This window comes from Elephantulus edwardii, unplaced genomic scaffold (assembly GCF_000299155.1).
Source record: "Elephantulus edwardii isolate Elephantulus edwardi_28Jun2011 unplaced genomic scaffold, EleEdw1.0 scaffold00030, whole genome shotgun sequence".
Lineage (NCBI taxonomy): Eukaryota > Metazoa > Chordata > Mammalia > Macroscelidea > Macroscelididae > Elephantulus > Elephantulus edwardii.
In genome coordinates, this window is record NW_006399780.1 from 9965159 (window position 1) to 9973317 (window position 8159).

An 8159-nucleotide genomic window follows, 5' to 3' on the forward strand; every position below is an offset into this window, starting at 1 on the left:
TAGCCTTCCATAGTGGTTGTACCATTTTATACTCTGACCAACAGTGAATAAGGATTCCAGTTTCTCCACAACCTCATCAGCATTTGATATTGCTGTTCTGTTAAAGTTTGCTATTCTTACAGGGGTGAGATGATACCTCATAGTTGTTATGATTTGCATCTCTCTTAGAGATAGGGATTTTGAACATTTCATCATGTGCTTGCTTGCCATCTGAATGTCTTCTTTGGTGAAGTATCTGTTCATATCCTGTGCCCATTTTTCAATTGGGCTATTTACCTTTATCATGTTGTGGTGAAAAGAATTTCTTCTATTATGTCTTTGAAGAGCAGTAATCTTTGTTAATTTTATTTTCTCTTTCATGGTAATTAAATTTAACTAACCTTGGGGGGCGGGGAAATTAACTGTGAAAAGCAAAAGCCTCTCCTGGAAACAGATCCAAAATATGTGAGACAAAGTTTTATTATTTTTACCTATAATGAGCATTCTGGCCCCACCTTCTCTAAGACCTACCTATTTGTTCTTTTGATAGTTCATGGGATAGTCAGTACTCTCCTCAAACAACACCGCTCAAAGCCATCAATTCTTCTATCATCTTTGTTCATTGTCCTTCTCAAACTAACATTGTTGCTCCTCAATAATTTGGCGATGTCCTGACTGCAGAATTTCTCAGTGCAATACGTGCCCTTTCTCCTGAGTGCTAATGCAATACATGTCCTTTTCTCCTGAATGCTAGTTACAAGTGTATTGATTGTGGATCCAAGTAAGATGGAATTGTTCAGTTTCAATTTTTTCTCCATCTATCATGATGTTGCATATCAGTTCAGTGGTGAAAATGTTTGTTTTCTTGACAATGAGATGCAATCCATATTGAAGGCTGCAGTGTTTGATTTTCTGAAACAAGCACTTCATGCTTCACTTTCAGCAAGTGAGTTTGTATCATCTGCATATCGAAGGTTATTGGTGAGTCTTCTTCCAATCCTGTTGCTACAATTTTATTCATAAAGTTTAGCTTATCGAATGATATGCTGAGCATACAGATTGAATAGTCGTAGAGAGAGGATACACCCTGACACAAACCTGTGTTAATTTTAAACCATGCAGTGTTCCCTTAGGGATCTCTGGTAGACTAAGAGCAAGCTCAAAGGCACATGGTTCAAATCCACTGGCTGCTCCATGAGAGAAGGATGGGCAATCTCCTCCCATATGATTAACTGCCTTTGAAAACCCACCCACTGGAGGGTCTGTTATGGATTGTTTCTGACTAGATGGCATACAACAACAGTGTTCCCTTGCTCTGTTGACACAACAGCTTCTAGGAATAGGTTTCACATGAAGACAAGTTCTAGGATTCCCATTCTTCTCAGTTTCAGCTTTAAGAAATCAAATAAATACAAAAGTCTTTGTCAATGGTCTGTTATCATAGATTTACAAACATGGTGGTTGTCTTTTCTTTTAGATCATCATAAAACAATGCATTGAAGCTCCTTAAATATGAGGATCCAAAAAAAAAAAAATGAGGATCCAAGGTGAACTCAGCAAACTATATGATATATAAGATCATGAGAAACAGTATTGAAGAATTAACCCAAAGTGTAATAGATAATCCAATATTTTTTTTAATTTTCTACTAGTTTATTTACAAGATTCAAATACTCTGTTAAACTTTGCCATGGTTACTGGAGTGAGATGGTATCTCATTGTAGTTTTGATTTGTATCTGTTTTATTGCCAGTGATTTTGAGAATTTCTTTGTGTGTCTGTTTGCCATTTGAATATCTTTCTTTAAGAACAAATTCTTTCAATTTCCCTTGCCCTGCCCCTATCAAATTGTACAACCCCATGATTAATCTCTCCCTCTCCCTGCACATCCTCATCCCTCTGCTTCCACCCTCTCCACCCCTTTTGGATCCTTTTACTCATTCTACAGTAATAGTTTATACAATATTTATCCTTATGGGACTGAGTTAGTTCTTTCAGCATAATGCTCTCCATTCCTTCTTAAGTTAGATTATAATTTACAAAATCATTGCTCCTGTGTGTCGCATTGCATTGTGTGAATGTACTGTAATTTCTCAATCCATTTGTTTGTGATTGGTTATTTTGCTGTTGCCATATTCTTACAATGGTGAATAATGCTGCTATGAACATTGGTGTACAAATATCCATTTGTGCCTCAGTTCTCATTTTCTCAGGGCATATTCCAAGTAGTGGAATAGCTGGGTCATACGGAATTTCTATGTTCAGCTTTTTGAGGGAGCACCAAACTGCCTTCCAGATTGGTTGCACCATTTTATAGTCTCACGAACACAGTATAAGAGTTCCTTTCTTGCCACATCCTCTCCAACATTTAACTTGCTACCCTGTTAAACTGCCACTGTTACTGGAGAGAGATGGTATCTCATTATGGTTTTGATTTGCATCTCTCTTATTGCCAGTGATTTGAAGCATTTCTTCATGTGTCAGTTTGCAATTGGGCTATCTTCTTCTGTGAAAATTCTTTTCATGTTTTTTGCCCATTTTGTAATTGGGTTATCAGTCTTTTTTCTTGTGGAGGCCTAGGAGTATTCTGTAAACTTTTGTTATAAGATTCTTGTCTGAGATGGTATTCCTTAAAGTTTGTTCTCAGTCGGTTGGTTTTCTTTTCACCCTGCTTAGAAATTTTTTTTTTATCCACATATGGATTTAATCTTTAGAAGGTCCCATGCATCAGTTTTATCTTCATTAGATTGTACATTTCTGGTTCTTTTTGGCAGTCTCTTTATACCTAGGACTAGCACTTCTAGGCTTGATCCCAGTTTGTCTCTTATAAACATTATGGCTTTGGCCTTTACTCCCAGATCTCTGATCCACCTTGAGTTGATTTTTGTGTATGGTGTAAGATGTGAGTCCTATTTCAGCTTTCTGCAAGTGAAAGTCCAGTTTTGCAAGCACCATTTGTTAAAGAGGTTATAATCTCCCTATTTGATAGCTTTGATTTCCTTGTCGAATGTCAGTTCACCATAGATAGCTGAGTCTATTTCTGGGTTCTCAATTCTGTTCCATTGGTCTATGTGACTATCATTTCACCAGTACCATGCTGTTTTGGTTACTACTGCTGTGTAGTAGGTTTTGAGGTCAGGTAGTGCTATGCCTCCAACTTCATTTTTGTTTCTCAGAAGTAGTTTGCTTATTCAGAGTCTCTTCCCTCTCCAAATAACTTTGATAATTTCCCTTTCAATCACATTGAGAAATTAATTTGGTATCTGGATTGGGATTGAACATGTAGACTGCTTTTGGTAAAATTATAATTTTCACAAGATTGAGTCTTCCTAGCCATGAACAGGACATTTCCCCCCCATTTCTTTAGGTCTTTTATTGTGTCTTGCAGAAATGCTCTGTAGTTTTCTTTGTATAGGTCTTTTGTATTTTTAGTTAGGTACACTGCCAAGAATCTCAATTTGTGGTTGGTTATTGTAAATGGTGTTTCTTTCTTCATTTCCTTCTCTGAGTTCTCTTTGTTACTATAGAGGAATCCTATTGATTTTTAGATAATGATCCTGTCATTCTACTAAATTGGTCTATTAACTCTAATAGTTTTTTTGTTGAGCCTTTGGGGTTTTCTTTGTACACTATCCTATCATCTGCAAAAGAAATTATAAGGACAAGAGATTAAATCAATGAGTTTGAAAACAGAAAAACAGTTGAAACCATCAATAAGACCAAGAGTTGGTTTTTCAAAAGGGTCAATAAAATTCACAAACCACTGACAAATTTAACAAAAACAAAAGACACAGATAACTCGAGTAAGAAATGACAGAGGTGACATCACAGCAGAACTAGAGGAATTTAAATAGAAAATATCAGAATCTTATGAAAAGCTATACTCTGATAAATTTAAAAACTTAGAGGAAAAGGACAAATTCCTTGAAATGCATCCCCTGCCCAGATTGACAAGGACAGATATAGAACACTTGAACAGACTCATCACAAGGGAAGAAATTGAAAAGGTCATAAAAAGACTTCCCCATAAAAAAAAGTCCTGTATCAGATGGCTTTACAGCTGGATTCTACCAAAGATTCAGAAAGGAATTAGTACCCATTCTACTTAAATGATTTTAAAAAATTGAAAAAGAACACTTCCAAAGTCATTCTATGAAGCAAGCATATCCCTAATACCAAAACCAGGCAAAGATATTACCAAGAAAGAAAACTATAGGCCAGTATCTCTCATGAATATAGATGCAAAAATCCTTAATAAAATTCTATCCAATAGAATCCAAAAGTACATAAAAAAAAATAATTCATCATGACCAAGTGGGATTCATAACAGGTATGCAAAGATGGTTTGACTTAAGAAAAACAATCAACGTAACTCACTATAGTAGCAAATTAAATAACATAACAAGAGCCCTATGGTCTTAACAATGGATGTAGAAAAGGCATTTGACAAAATGCAGTACCCCTTCTTGATAAAGACTCTCAGCAAAATTGGAATAGAAGGGAATGTCCTCAAAGCAGTGAAAAGTATATATGCAAAACCAGAGCCAACATCATTCTCAATGGAGAAAGACTAAAAACATTTTTCCTTGCAAACAGGAACCAGACAAGGATGCCCACTGACACCATTTCTTTTCAGTACTGTATTGGAAGTGCTTGCTAGGACAATATGACAAAAGGGGGAAATTAAAGGCATCCAGATCAGCAAAGATATGGTAAACTGTCACTATATGAAGAAGACTTTTTAGATTTGAAACATCTCTGTTTTTGTTATGTCCTATTGAGTTGACTCTAACTTACAGTGACCTTATGAACAATGGCTCTAAACTTTGCCCTATGTTGAGCTCTCGTCACCATCTCTTACACACCTACACCTATTGCCACAGTCACCGTGTCAATCCATTTTATCCAGGGTCTTCCTCTCCTTTGCTGACCATCCACCCTTCTAAGCATGATGTATTTCTCCAAGGACCTCCTGAAAACATGTTCAAACCTGGCTTCACCTTCTCTATGGCAATTCATGGCATGTTCAAGAGTCTTCTCACTGGCATCACAACTCAAAGACATAGATTCTTTTGTCATCTGTATTCATTGTCCTGCTCTCAAATGCATCACAAACAATTGAAAATATTGTGGCATGAACGAGGTGCACTTTAGTCTCTAGATTGACACCATTGTTCTTTAATACTCTCAAGAGGTCCTTAGTAGCAGATTTTCTCAGTGCAATTTGTCTTTTGATTTCTTTCCTCTTGTTGCCAAGGGTGTTGATTGTGGATATAAGCAAGATGAAAGCACTAACAACTTCAATATTTTCTCCTTCTTTCATGATCCCGTCTATTGCCTGGTGATGAATGTCTTTGTTTTCTAGATTTTACAATGCCATATTGAAGACTACAGTCCTTGACCTTCTGCAGCAAACACTCCAAGTCTTCCTCAGTTTTGGTAAACAGAATTATGTCATCTGCATAGCACAGGTTCTTGATACATTTTCCTTCAATCCTGATGCCAAATTCTTCTTCTTTATGTCCAGTTTCTAGAATTATCTGTTCAGCATATAGATTGAAAAGAAATGGAGAAAGACTATATCTCTGATGTACTGCTCTCTTGATTTTGAATCAGGCAGTGTCTCTTGCTTTGTTTGAACAACAACTTCTTGATCTAGGTATAGTTTTCACATGAGCACAATCAAGTGTCTTGGGATTCCTAGAGATTCCTAGTCTTTTCAATTTTTGTCACAATTTGTTGTGATTCACACAGTCAAACATTCTTTGCATAATTGGTAAAACACAAATAGACATTCCTTTGCTACTCTCTGCTTTCAGCCAAGATCCATCTGACATTAGTAATGATATTCCTAGTGCCATGGCCTGTTCTAAACCCAGCTTGCATTTCTGGTAGTTTTCTGTGGACGTATGATTGTAGTCATCTTTAGATAATCTTCAACAACATTTTGCTTGTATGTGATATTTTTTCAACATTTCTACTTTCTATTGGGTCACCCTCTAGGGAATCAGAATGAATAGCAATTTCCTCCTGAAATCAGCCAGGTAGCTAGCTATCAGGCACATTTCTTAGCATAACCTGGTGAGCACATACAGGGCTGCATCTATTTGTTGAAATATGTCAATTGTATTCCCTTAATTTCTGGTCTTATATTTTTTGTTAATTCATTTACAGTAGCTTGAGCTTCCTCCTTTTTTACCACTGGTTCTTGATCATATGTTACTTCCTGAAATAGTTGTCTATGTGCTGTTAATTAAGCATTTCTTATCTGAAACCCAGATAACTATGAAAATTAAAATGGAGTTGATCCTAACCAATCATAAAATCCAAGCATAGGTTTAGTAATGGAGAAACAAAAGTGGGGTAGATGAGACTTTAGAGGCTTCTAAATGGAGTTCTGATAGGCTGGTTATGGCTGGACCTCGTTTTATAATGATAATTTATGAGAGTATACCTCCAGAAACTCTATCAACAGTGCACAAGTCTTTTGTTCATAGGGTCACTATGAGTCGTCTATGACATGATGGCACTTAACAACAACAACAATGGCATTTCTAAGAATTCTTATATTCTAATATTTGGTTTTAATAATCTGGTGTCAATATAGTTAATATTTTTGGTGAACATTGAATAGGATGATTTCTTATACAAACAACACTTCTTGTTGTTAAATGCCTTCAAGTTCTCTATGACTTAGCAACCATATGAACAACAGATATAAACCTTGAAGACACCACCAATATGATCAGCAATATGGTTTAGCTCATTATTGTTAAACAGTCATTGTGCCAATATATCTTGTTGAGGATCTTCTTCTGTTTCTCTGACACTCCATCATCTCCAGCATGATTTATGTCTTTTTCCATGGATTGGGCCTTCCTGACAAAATGAACAAAGTATGTGAGACAAAGTAGAAAAGGGCTATAAACATAAATTATTAAAGCATACCAAGACACTGTTGCATTAGAGTTAGAAAGAAATTGTTATTAATATAGGGGCCAATTGTAACATAGGGCTTACAGGGATAGAAGTAGATGAGAGCATTTCCTAGTTTTGAGACTGAAAACAACAAACAACTATATCTTGGAGAAAGTTCAACCAGAGCAGTTCTTAGAGGCAAGGATGGTGAAACTTTATTTCACATACTTTGCAAATACTGTTAGGAGATGCCTTGTGAAAGATAGAGGGTCAGAGAAAGGAAGGCATCAACAAGATGAATGGGACAGTAACTACACTGTAGAAAACTCATGACCATGGCATAGAAGAGGGCAAGGTTCAGAGCTATTGTTCATAGGATTGCTATGTGTCATAGCCAACTTAAGGTCATATAATGACTGCTACAACAATAACACAAAGGAGTGATTGTCATCTATTGGTAAGGAATTGCACTATTAACCCGAAGAAACATGGTTCTAATCCAGTCACTCCATGGAAGAAAGGCAGGTAATCTCTTTCAATGTGATTTACAGCCTCTGAAAACCCAATGGAAGGTCAACTATGAGTTGGTTATGACACAGAAACAGTAGACAAAGACATATGCTTTTCTATGAAATCTTTTGGCTACAAAATGAGAAATCCAGGAAAATGGAATGGAATTAAGGTTAGAAAGTACTATTTACTTTTCCCTTTTGCTACTAGTTTATACTGCACTTTTGACAGGGTATTTATTAATGAAGAAACTCCTTCTCTTTCTTCCACAACTGTAGAAATTATGTGGAAAACACATTCTGTAGTTGTGCTCTGTGGTCACCCAGTGCTTTAACCTCTTCCCTGTTCTTAATCTTTTAGAAGAGAGAGCCATTTTTATTACTAATAGAAATTACCTGAGTTTTATGATTGTTTGTCGTTAATATTTTAATAAAAGTTATTCACTGTCATATAATGTCACCTTCCTCTTTTTTGTCTTTTGTATGAATAATCAGTCCCTGGGAAGGTCATTATGCTTGGAAAAGTATAGGGTCAGAAAAGAAAAGGAAAATTCTTAAGGATTGATGTAATGATTACAATAATGGGCTTAAGCACAGTGGAGACTGTGAGGTTGACATAGAATTGGACAGGATTTCGTTCTGTTATGTACATCGGTTCGTATAAGCTGTAGCAGACTTGATTGTACTTAATTTAAAATTAAAAAAAAAAAAACCAACAACAGGTTTCCTTCTCTCTACTCAGTAATGCCTTTGA